We start from the raw sequence: 13,233 nt of genomic DNA, 5'->3' as shown, positions 1-13,233 counted from the left end.
CATATTTTACCCAATCATTATGATGTATATGTATTAGGTTCAAATTGGATAGATTTCTTGAATTTTTGTATTGGTATGATTTCTCTGAAATTCTTAGTATACAAATAGTGTATAGTGAAGGCATATACTAAGTTTTTATATTTTAAGCATAGGTCACTTCCTAGCCTTTTGGTCGTCACTACCACCTAAACCTAGGAACAAAGGAAGACTTAAATGATTATATTACTTCTATTGGAATCCAAACTTTCTTTGGTCCTACAAGATTTGCTTTCATGATTATCCATATCATTTCTTTTTCAATGCCTCTGGCACCTTTAAATAAACATGTGTATCTAATATTCCATTTCTTTTCACAAAATAAGCAAATTTTATATGCACGTGAACGATTATGCTTATTTGTTCTCTTTCTACTTGATGAGGCAAGGCAATGAGATTTATAAGATAAACCCTTTTGTCAATGGCCCCAGTTTTATTAGAGGACACATTTCCCCTTCTGTCTATGTACCCAGCATGAGTCATGCACAGGTATGATGGTACTCAGGTCCCCATGCCTGGTATAAGTCATCATTTGCTATGGTACTTGGGTTCATCCTGGTGTGAGTCATCATTTTCTATGGTACTTGGGTTCACCCCCGGTATGAGTCATCATTTGCTATAGTACTTGGGTTCATCCTGGTATGAGTCATCATTTTCTATGGTACTCGGGTTCATCCCAGTACGAGTCATCATTTACTATGGTACTTAGGTCCCCATGCCCGGTACAAGTCATCATTTGCTATGGTACTTGGGTTCACCCCAGTACGAGTCATCATTTACTATGGTACTCGGGGTTCACCCCGGTACGACTCATCATTTGCTATGGTACTCAGGTTCATACCGATACGAGTCATCATTTACTATGGTACTCAGGTCCCCATGCCCGGTACAAGTCATCATTTACTATGGTACTCAGGTTCACCCAGTTATAAGTCATAATTTCCTATAGTACTCGAGATCACCTCAGTATGAGTCATCATTTACCATGGTACTCGGATTCACCCTCGATACAAGTCATCATTTTCTATGATACTCGGGTCCCCATGCTCGGTACGAGTCATTATTTACTATGATACTCGGGTTCACCCCCCAGTACGAGTCATCATTTTCTATGGTACTCGAGTTCACCCCGGTACGAGTCATCATCTGCTATGGTACTCGGGTTCACCCCCTGTACGAGTCATCATTTGCTATGGTACTCGAGTTTATCCTGGTACGAGTCATCATTTGTTATGGTATTCGTGTTCACCCCAGTATAGGTCGTCATTCACTATGGTACTTGGGTTAACCCTCGGTACGAGTCTCCTATTTGCTATAGTACTAGGATCCCCATGCCTAGTACAAGTCTCCCCATTTGCTATGGTACTCGTGTAATGACCCAAAAATTAAAATAATAAGGAAATATAATAAATAAATGGATTAATGAATAATGAGGGAAAATAAAGGATTTTAGAAGGAATAGCAGGCCTCGTCGACGAATGTCTTGTCTTCGTCGACGAATGTCCTTCTAGAAATCGTTGACGAACACCTATTCCTCATCGACGAAGGAATTCCAAGAGAGTATATTTGGAACTCTGAATTTCGGTGATGAAGGTATCTTCTCATTGACAAAGTCTCTATAGTGCCTCGTCGACGAACCCACGTGTCTCGTCGACGAAGCCCTATCTATAAATAGGATTTCTCTCATTTTTCAGCGAGAAACTTGGGAACCCTCATTCTCTCTCTTTAAAATACGAACCTCCAGCTTTCTCTCTTCGATTTCGGGCCAAATTTGGCCCAGTTTGACGATCCGAAAGCACCACAAGGTTTGTGGGATTATTCTCCACAAGGTTGTAGAAGCTGATCGTTGGTTTGAGGGGTTTGAGAAACATCCCAAAATCAGGGTAAGTTAATTATTTTGGGATTTTCTAAATGAATATTATTATATGGAGCCTAGGAAGTAATAAATAAGAATTTTTCTTAAGATTCGAGTCAGTTAGAATTTATTTTAATTAAATTAGGATTTTTGGTTCAGGGTCTAGGTGAACGCTGTGGGTATTAGTTTGAGGATCCTACAGGCGTAGTTTGAAACTCAGGTAAAGGGGAAATTTATGTATTAAATCAGGTTTTCATGAATTAAAATGGATTACGTGTTATATATATATATGAGTTTAAAATGCCAACCATATAAACTATGTTTTTTGAGCCTGGGATTGCTTATATAGCTATGTATAAGTGAAAGTAAATGGATGAAAGTGAAACGTAAATGCTGAGGAATTATGTAAGAAATGAAATGTATTTTCAACATATAAATGTTAAATGTGGGTTGACATATTTTACAGGAATATGTATGAATTTTACTATTAAATTGTGTGGCATGAGATTCTATGCAAATATATGTTAAATGTATAAGATGTACGCTAAGTAAGTAAAGCATTGAGAAAAAAAATATGATATGGACTATGTTGCTTGTGTATGTAAAATTCAACCATGTAAATGTAAGACAGCTGAAAGACAGTCATGTTAGCAGATTCTAGTACATTTCTATGTAGACTAACTGATGACAGCTAAAAGGAGTTGTAGACGAATTGATGATGGCTAAAGACCAGCTGTAGTACGAAGGAATGAAATGAAAACATTATGGAATGAAATAACAGTGGAATGACAATGGAATGAAATGAAAAAAGTGAACGATGTAACGTTGATGATTACGTAAAGTGAAATGCAATGCAATGTTTAAGTTATGAATATGAACAGATGCGTATGATTGAATAATGATAGAAAGGATAATGTATTATGATATTAGAAGTATCTGTGTATGTAGAACATGTTATGATTGGGCGAGGCGTACTCTTCGCCTGAGGGCTTGTTAAGTAAGGTGAGTGCACTAGTAACTTCAGGTGTGGCAGTAGCTGCATAACGTACTAGGGCGGAGGGAACCTACCTGTATAGGTGGGTAGATTTCCCTATTCTTAGGGTCTTTCTAGTAAACCATTGTTGAACTATGTGAGTACAAGATCAATCTAATACCTAAGGGTTTACTGAGTAAGGTGAGTGCCTTGGTATGCTTTAGTTGTAACCTTAGGGTTGCCTAAGTATCAGAGCAGAGAGATGCTACTTGTATGGGCGGGTAATCACTCATATCCTTGGGTAATCTCGTGGGTTAAATCTTTGCATATGATTGATTAGGTTCAGAGAATGATTTCAGTGTTATGTTAATAATTTGTAAATGTTATTAAAATGATAATTATAAATCTTATGTTAACCACACGCTGTTTTAATATGTATGTTTCTTCCCTTACTGAGATGTGTCTCACCCAAATATGATTATTTCTTTTTCAGGAAATCCTCAAGGTCGGGCTTAGAGAGCTCGAGGGTTTTTAGCCTTTTTGAGGAGTATAAAGAGAAAGGGTATATTTTTTATATATTGTGGTGTTGTATAAAGTTTAAGTTTAAGTTTAAGTTTAATTTTATGTTTTATGTTTTAAGGATGTTGAGTAAGGAATGGTTGTGAAAATACTGAAATGTTTTGGGAGTTATGTAGATTTATGGAAATGCAGGTGATGGATGAATTATATGGAATATAGATAGGAAGTAGTAAACTCTGGTATTACAGTATTATGGTATTATATATGGAGATTATGTTTATGTTTTCCGCTGTGTATATTATAGATTATGGATTATCAGGTATAACGCACCGGACCCAGGTTTAAGGGTTCGGGGTGTTACAACTCGGGTCCCCATGCCTAGTACGAGTCTCCTCATTTGCTATGGTATTCAAGTCCCCATGCCCGATACGAGTTTCCCTATTTGCTATGGTACTCGAGTCATTATGCTCGGTACGAGTCATCCTCACTTACTATAGTACTAGGATTCTCAAATCCAGTATAAGTCCAACACACCATGGAATTCACCTGAATCATCATTTCCAGAAAAATAGCCCTGTTCAAAAAAAAAAAAATCCATAGAGAATAGTGCAAAATCCCCATTTGACCTTTTCCCATCCTTGTTTAAGCTGAAAAATGTAGAGCAAGTCGAGTGGACTTGTCAAAATAGGTGTCTTTTATCTTTGCAGTCTTGTTATTTCAAATAACGTAGGAGAGTTCCTACTGTTACATCGAAACAATGAAGCCTACAAAGAGGGGCGGCTGTCGACACCCCAATTTTAACCAGGCCCGCTTAAGAAGATCCGGTATTAATAAAGTTTGACTTTGAGTCCTACATGATCCTGGATTTTAAAATTAGGACCCAAAGTCCCTGTAATGTCCAAATTTGAGTCCTTTTTATGTCAACCCAAGTTCTATAGTTTTCATTTGAGTCCTTGATAGGGTTTATAAAGTTGTTAGATTTTTCAAAAAATTGAGTCTTCTTGAACCTTGGTTTCGTTATCCTAGTGTGAGTCCTTTTAGTTGCAAAATAAGTCTTTGTCCTTAGTTAAGTCCTTGTAAATTCAAAGCTAATCTCCCTTAGGACTAGGTATTGTAGTTCAAGTCTTAAAAAAAAACCCAAAAAATAAAGTCCTTTTGAATTAGGGTTCTTCAACTATGTTTAATTTCAAAATTAGTTTTCAAAGTCAGTTTTCTTTTACTAAGTTTTCCAATTGAACCCCCCCTATAATAATCAGTCCTTGTTAGAATAGGTTTCCTAAGAAATTCCAGTTTAAAATTTCAATTTATTTTCCTTATTAGGCTTTCAGATTTTTAAGTCATGTAATCAAGTTTTTTTAGAACTCGGAGTAAGACTTTTTAATTTTTCTAAAAGTTTTGTGGAGTATAGTCACGTAAAACCTCTAAATTAAGTTTTAGCTGGGTTTTTCAAAATTCTCAAGTCTTAAGTTTCGGGTTTTAATTTTTGAAATCAAGAATTTTGACAAGATTTGAAATCAATTTAGCAAAATTGGGAATTGTTCATGCCACTAGGTCATTTCTGAAGTCAAAATTAAAATGCTTCACAAATTTTATTCAATGACATGCACATGCACAGTGAGGTGCATGATGAGGGATGTTACATATAGGGGGTATACCATAATAACCTGAACCTAGAAAATAAAATAAAAATAAATAAAAGAAAAGGAAAATAAATAAAGAAAAGAGAAGAAAAGAAAAAGGAAGGAAAAGGGTTTGGCCAAGACCAAACCGTTGACGATTTTGTGGGACTCAGAAAAACTGTCAATGGTTTTCTTGCAGGGCAAACTACCAAGAGCGTTTAAGTGCCAAACCGTCAACAATTTTGTCAAGCAAAAAAAAACCATCGACGGTTTCTTGCGGGGCTAAGAACTTATAAATAGACATTTAGTCATTTTTATTTTGAAAAAAAAAATTAGTTCTCTCTCTCTCTCTCTCTCTCTCTCTCTCTCTCTCTCTCTCTCTCTCTCTCTCTCTCTCATCTTTGAACTTCTCTCTCTCTCTCATCCCTCACTTGATTTTATCTAACTTCTACGCTCACCCAAAGCCACTCTCACTCTCCAATCATCTTTCTCTTCTCTTTCGAGTTTCCGGATCAGTTTCGGCGGTGAGTTTGTAAAGCTAGGGGTTTCCATCTTCCGCACGTCTTAGGCATATTTCCAGGATCAGGTAAGGGGAATAAATTATTCCAGCTTTTTATTAAATTTGAACTAGAGAATTTCGAGTATACAAACCTGTGTATATATGTATGATTTTCTGAATAGGTTAGGTATTTGAAAGTGATGGTTTTGATTATAATTTATATTTGGGGAAAAACCAATGTGAGTGGGGTAGATTAATTATTTACAACATATAACAGGATGATTAACACTCAAACTGTGTGGCATGAGAATAACTCTTCGTAATAAACTGGTTGTGATTACTGTGGTGAATGAATTGATATGTTTGGATGAATTATTTTGTGTGGTTATTCGTATGTATCATGATATAATGTTGGTAGGCCTAAGGAGTTCATTATATGTCCTGGGTATAAATCACAATATAACGTTAGCAGGCCTAAGGAGTCTATTATATTGTCATTTATATAAATGGGGTAAAACATTGGCAGGCCTAAGAAGTTTGTTTTACTGACATACTATGAATAGGTCATTGGGAAATAAAGCAGTGAAGGTAGATTGTGATAAACTTGTGTAGTATCCTGTGTGGATGTGAAACTTGTGCAGTATCCTATGTGGATGTGGCTGAAATGTGTGATTGTTGTTGAATATGTGCGGGTACATGTGTGTGAATTTAAATGTATGAATATTTAGGGCGAAGTAAAACTCTCCGCCCGAAGGCTTGCTGAGTAAGGTGAGTGCCCTAATAAGTATCAACTTTAGCCTTACCCAAATTAAAAAAGGGCAAAGTTACAAACGGTATCATAGCAAAGGGGCGTTACATGTATGGGCGTGTAATCTCCCCAATCCTCATGAACTTTCGCTATAAATATTGGTTATGTATGTGTGATTATAGTATATAAGTGTATTAGCAGTTATTGATGTTGATTAACAAACCAATATATCTTGTGTACACTAAAAGTCATTTGCCACACACTGTTATAATTTATTTCATCTTTACTGAGAAGTATCTCACCCTAGCTAATTATTAACTTTTCAAGTCCTTTAGTTGATTAAGCTTAGCAAGCTCTAGGGCAGCGTTTAGTTTTGGTAATTGTGAGGAGTTGTAAGATATAAAGTATTTAAAAGTTATGTTTAAATTCTTGGTTATGTAATATAAAGTGAATGGATACACTTTTTGGGTTGTATAGAATAGTATTCTAGTATTTTAATGGATAATGTTTAATTATTTTCGCTGTGTGAATGGTATTTTTTGTATCAAAGATAGGTGAATGGAACAAATAACACCCTGCGCCCCACTTGGCGGGTTCGGGGCGTTACATATACAACAGGAAGGGTACAAAAGTAAATAACAGAATACAAAAAATGTACAAAGTATAGTTGCAGGGTGAAGCAACTCGGGGGTACACCGCAATATAGCAAAAGGAAAAATACAAAAATAAAAATAAAACAATAGGATGCCATGCCCTCCACCCCTAGACTGCCATCTGGACATTCCCCAAAGTTTTCCTACGCAAAAAAAGAAACAGTAAGGCAAACTGTTAGAAAAGAATCAATAATAATAATAATAATAATAATAATAATAATAATAATAATAATAATAATCCCATGTGCAAGAATAAATTTGTTAGGACTATTCCCTACCAGCGCAGGGAATTTTGTTGAAGGAGAACCAAACTTGGTGCCAAAAAAGCACCCGCAGAATCCTTATAAATAGGGAGTCTCACTGTAGCAAAGGGACACAAACTGAGAGCATAGGAAACCCTTGTTGAAATTGAGGGAAACTAGAAAATCAGAGGAGCTCTGCAGAAGTTCTATAGAATTAAGAGGAGGGCATAGAAGATACTCTGCAAAAATTAGGAGAAAGAAAAAATAGAAGGATACCCTGCAAGAGTTGAGAGAAAAAGTTAGAAAGAGAAGGGGAGGTTCTGCAAATTTGGAGAGAAAAATGAGAATCAAAGGAAGCTCTACTAAGTTGCAGAGAGTAGAAGAAGAGAGGACTCTGAAGAATTAAGAGCATGAAAGGCATAGGAGCTGATTCAGACTAGTTACTAGGGCCAAACACCCCAAATCAAATACACACACACAGTCTGGAAAATAAGAAAGGAGGAGTAAGAAGAAGAAGGTAAAAACCCTAAGCCCCCTTCTTGAATTGTTCAAATTCATGTGATAATTATATATGTAGAGACCGAGGGCAGGTACTTTTTCCTTGGATTCAGGTTCGTTTTTTAACCCAAATTCATAGCTGCTTTGAATTCGGGTCCGAATCCCTTGATCTGGATTTGAACTCAGTTTCAGATTCAAGCTTGAATCCAGATTTGAGCCCTGACCCTCAACCCATCTACCCTCTAAGATCCGAACCATAGACTCCGACCATTCTTTGGGTTTGAACAACTCGATGTGAACCTAATGAAGAACCCCTCAAAGCCCAGTTCATATTTAAAAGCACCCGGCCCGCATATGTTAAAACCCCAAGCCAGTTTCTTATTAAAAGCCCAAGACCCATTGAAATGTTTTAAAGTCCCTAGGCCTGTTTCAAAGTCTGTCCTCAAGCCCATTTAAAACTAACTAGCCCAGACCCATTTTTAAAATTACCTTAGCCCATTCCATGTTTTAAGTCATGGCTCGCAGCCTATTTAGAAAACACTAGACCTTAAGTCCACTTTCAAATTCAAAAGCCAACCCATTACCCATTTTTTTAAATCCAACCCACTTAGCAAGCGGACTCGAGGCCAACCTGTTTTAGAAAAAAATCTAACCCAAGCCCAAACATCAAACTTAACCTAGCCCACCTCATTTTTAAAAGTCCACCAAGCCCGTTTTAAAATACCCCTAACCCAAACATTGCAATACCTGAGTCTAAAGCCCATGCAGAACTTAGTTCCCTCAAATCACAGCTCTACTGGGTTGACTCGTGCGAGTCAACCCCGTTGCCAACTCACTGGTTGAAGACGAGTTGACTTGTCTTCAACTTGGGACCTGAAATCGAACCTAAATCCTACTTTGGAATCCCAGTAACACATAGTATTTAGATCATCATCATAAATCATCAAATCACACACCACACATCCAAAAAAATGGTCATAAAAGAAAGAAAACATAAAGGAGATGAGATGAATACTTAGTTTTCCATCCGGTTAAGCTTTGAAATGAACCCACTATTTGGGTTTTGTACTTGGTTTTTCCCTCGGTGCTCCAACCGCCAAACCCAGCTTGCCAAAAATGCATGAAACCCTAAGGTTTTAGGAGGTTGCTTAAGACCTCAATCCCAAGGAGGCAGGTCTCTAAGGGGGGTTGCAGATTTTCAAAAATCTGAGGCTAGAAAGAAAGGAGATGGAAAGCGATTAGGGTTTCGGTTTAAGGAGTCTGAGAAGGAAGAAGATGGAAAGGGATTCGGTAAATGAGAGATGACTCACAAGGAATTTGGATTACAGAAAGCTAGGTAGATTCAAGAGAGTTTAGAACTTCCAGAGGGTTTTCAGTTGGAAAAATAGAGAAGACTTAAGGTTCATCTACAAGGAAGGAGAAAGAGAGAGCAGGGAGAGAGAGTTAGGGTCTTAAGGCTTAGAGTTGCAGAGAGAGAGAGAGATCAATCTTAGAGTCGAGTGAGAATAAAAGAGAGTTGAAAAGGAGGGGGTAAGGCTTCGAATCAGAGTTGCAGGCTTTCTGGATCAAGGAAGGGCTTAGAGTGATGTTCTAGGGTTTCGCCTAGAACTTAGGCTCGAGATACGTGAATAGACTAGGGAAGGTGAGGAGACTACGAATAAGGAAGGAGAAACAGAAACCCTAGGGTTTCTGTTCATTGAGTTGCAGAGAAGGAGAAAGATGTTAGCTCTACTATAATCCCAAGAGGGGGGTGAATTGGAATTTTAAAAATTAATCCCCTAGGTCAATCCACTAGCAGCAGAATTACACAAGCCTAAAGTCAATCTACTACATATAAAATAAATCAGTATATATATTCAGCGGAAATTAAACTACACAAGTGATTTAATTAAGCATGCATGATAAAGCAGTAGATAGAGACGACATCAGAAATGTTATCGAGGTTTGGCAAACTGTCTATGTCCCTGCCTTGGCTCACCAGCACAACGATTACACTATGGGCTCACTTAATGGGTGGAGCAGCACCAAAATACAACCAAGTCAATTAGCACAAGGCTGACCTCAACCTTTACAACCAATCTTTCAGGGCTGGATTACCACCCCCTCAGGCCACGCCTAGAATACAACAGATTTACAATAAAATTTGCGTACAAACTATATGCTTCTCAATCAAGAAGATTTGCACCAATATAATCAACACACTACCGAATGATAAGATATGATAAGCTCAATGTAGTTTTGATGTCTACTCTGAAAAATAATGCAAGTATAGCAATCAGTGCGTGAGAGCGTGAGTGTTAGGATCTTTGTGTCAAGACAATAATATCAATCACAATATTCAGCAACAAAGATTTTTCACAACACAAAAAAATATCTCAAAAATATTTTTCTCAAAATAAGCACAAGAGATATTTGAAAATGGTTTGTAAAAAAAATTTATTTTACAAACAAAAAGCAATACGAGCTCTTGAGTATTGCAATAATTATGCAAAACTCACAAGCTCAAAGAAGTTTTCCTACGAAAGTCTTATTTACAAAGTCTCCTAGAAAACCTTAATGCTTACTCTCAAAATAAAATGAAACTCAATCAACACAAGCAAATGAGAGTGTAAGCTTAATGAGATGAACACAAGAGCACTATTATTAAGTGATTTTAGCAATAAGAATGAGTAAGAATGAATCTAGGAAGCTTAAATATGAGAAATGGAACTTTTGGATTTCAGACTAAAATTGTTAATCGTTTTTTCTAATCTCTTTCTAATCCATGCAAGAACCCCTATATATAAAGAATGTTAAAATTATAACCGTTAGGGATATGTAGGGTATTATTAAATTTGTTTTAAAACAATTTAAGAAAATTAACCCTGTTTTAACCTCGGTAAAATTCGAGCAACCCGAGAGGGTAGGTCAACCATTTTTATGGTTTGGTTGACCGGGGTGGTGCTTAGTTCGGTCGACCAGGATGAATTTGAACTGAGAATATGGTTGACTAATCAAAGGCGATTCTGAACCCTCCAAGGTTCGGTCGACCAGACTAAGTTCAGTTGACCAAACTTCATATACTTCAGTCGACCAAGTCCTTTTAAACCTAGAGGTTCGATCAACCAGGGCTTTGGGACTTCCCACGTGTCCGTTCGGTCGACCAGTGCGTTGGTATACATTTTAGGAAGGTCGACTGAGTGGTCAACAGTTTGACCCTAGGAAGGTTCAGTCGACCGAAGAACCTTGTGCATTGGAGTTCAGTTGATCGATCATGCCAACACTGTGCATTTCGGTCCTATTCCTTTTATGAAATTGTCCCTAATCCTATGATACTTAATTCTAAGATAATAGGGAACTTTTTCATGCAAAACTTTGGGTCCTATGGTCGATCTAAGGCTTTTAAGCTTATCTATCCTATCATGCATGCAATTAATTATTATAGACCATTGAACTTTAATTATTACAGACCCCGAATAATACTTAATTAAATTACAATAAATAAAAGATCTGGGTCTTTATTCTCCAATACTTCATGTGTTCGGATGATCTTGCTAATATGAATCTACACACAAACTCGATAGGCATTAAATACCTGAGTATTTGTCATTACCAAAATAGGGTATGACCTATAAGGTCAATATTCTCCCCCTTTTTGATGATGACAAATACACCATGCAAAAGTGGGTATAGCCTTGAAAGGCTCCCCCTGACAATATGCATAATGAGAAGTTTAAGGATTTAAAGTTCACATATTTCTCAAAAATATACCCAATAAAAAATATACCCAATTTTGCCTTTTATCCCCCTTTTGGCAACAACAAAAAGGGCTATAAGAACTATAAAGCACATAGGCATAGGCATTGAGTATGAATCATTTGAATATAAGATATATTTGGGAAAGTTTTTAAAAATTTCGGCAGCATGCCGTTTGAAAATAGAACATTTTTCCAAAAATACCTGTATAGAAATGACCTGTTTGAGTTCCAAATTAACAATTTATCCAACCCTACTAACTCAAATAGTCCAGTATGATCAAGACATAAAATATAAATATAACTATCAACATGCAAGAGATAAGATAGTCATGCATTTCAAACCACAAACAAATTCCTAAAGCATAAATCAATGATAGATTTAAAGTGATACCAATTTTTATACCAATTGTTAGGAAGCTCCCCCTAAGTTTGTGCACTCAATAAAAAATCTAGAAGGCATCTCTACTATGCATTAAACCTAACTCACATCTAATTTCTATGAATCTATCTTCCAGAAGTGGTTTGGTGAAAATATCAGCCCACTGCTCATTTGTGTACACAAACTCAAGTGTCATATCCCCTTTCTGCAAATGATCATGAAGGAAATGAAGTCTAATCTCAATATATTTGGTTTGTTAATGTGAGATAGGATTTCTAGAAATATTAATTGCACTAATATTATGAAATTTAATGGGAACAATATCGTAATGCAATCCAAAATCCATAAGTTGTTCTTTCATATAGAGCGTTTGAGCACAACAACTTCTAACTACAATATATTCTGCTTCGGCTGTGGATAAGACAACTGAGTTCTGTTTCTTAGAGAACCAAGAAACCAAAGATTGTCCTAAGTAGTGACAAGTGCCGCTAGTAATCTTCATATAAACCTTACTACCAGCAAAGTCAGCATCAGTATAACTCACAATCTCAAATGTCGTATGCTTAGGGTACCATAAGCCTAATTCTATAGTTCCAACTAGGTACCTAAGTATTCGTTTGACTGCTAATAAATGTGACTAGTTAGGAGCATCCTAGGACCTAGCACAAATGCACACACTAAACACGATATCAGGTTGACTAGTTGTGAGGTATATGAGACTACCAATCATGCCACGATATAATTTCACATCTACAGGGATTCCTTGCTCATTTTTATCAAATTTGATGGAAGAACTCATAAAAGTGCCAAGAATTTTACCGTCTTCCATATTAAATTTCTTGAGCAAGTCCCTCACATATTTAGATTGGTATATGAAAGTTCCATATTTAGCCTGTTTAATTTGCAGTCCTAAGAAGAAACTCAGTTCACCCATCATGCTCATTTCGAACTCACTTTGCATGCATTTGGCAAACTCATTACACAAATCATCATTAGTTGCTCCAAAAATAATATCATCAACATAAATTTGAACAAGGATCATATCATCATTTTTAGATTTGATGAAGAGTGTAGTGTCAATTTTCCCACGGGTAAACCCATTTTCTAATAGAAAACCACAAAGCCTCTCGTACCAAGCTCTAGGAGCTTGTTTCAATCTGTACAAGGCTTTGGACAACCAGTATACATGATCAGTGTTGACCCTATGGGCCATTCCCAGTTTTGATAATGACAAATACTCTGGTATTTAATGGTTGTCAAGTTTGTGTGTAGGTCCTCATAGGAAAATTCATATAATGGCATGCGGCAACCTGAAGAGAAGTGAAGACCTAGCATATTTATTGCTGTATTTTTTATCATTGGGTATGTAATAATAAACATCCGAGGTCTGTAATAATCTGCATATCATGCATGTAGGACTATAAGCTCAAGACCTTAGAGAGACCTTAGGGAACACCCTTCGGTCGACCGACTCC

This window comes from Malania oleifera, chromosome 9 (assembly GCF_029873635.1).
Source record: "Malania oleifera isolate guangnan ecotype guangnan chromosome 9, ASM2987363v1, whole genome shotgun sequence".
Classification (NCBI taxonomy): domain Eukaryota; kingdom Viridiplantae; phylum Streptophyta; class Magnoliopsida; order Santalales; family Ximeniaceae; genus Malania; species Malania oleifera.
Note: the sequence above shows the minus strand (reverse complement) of the source record.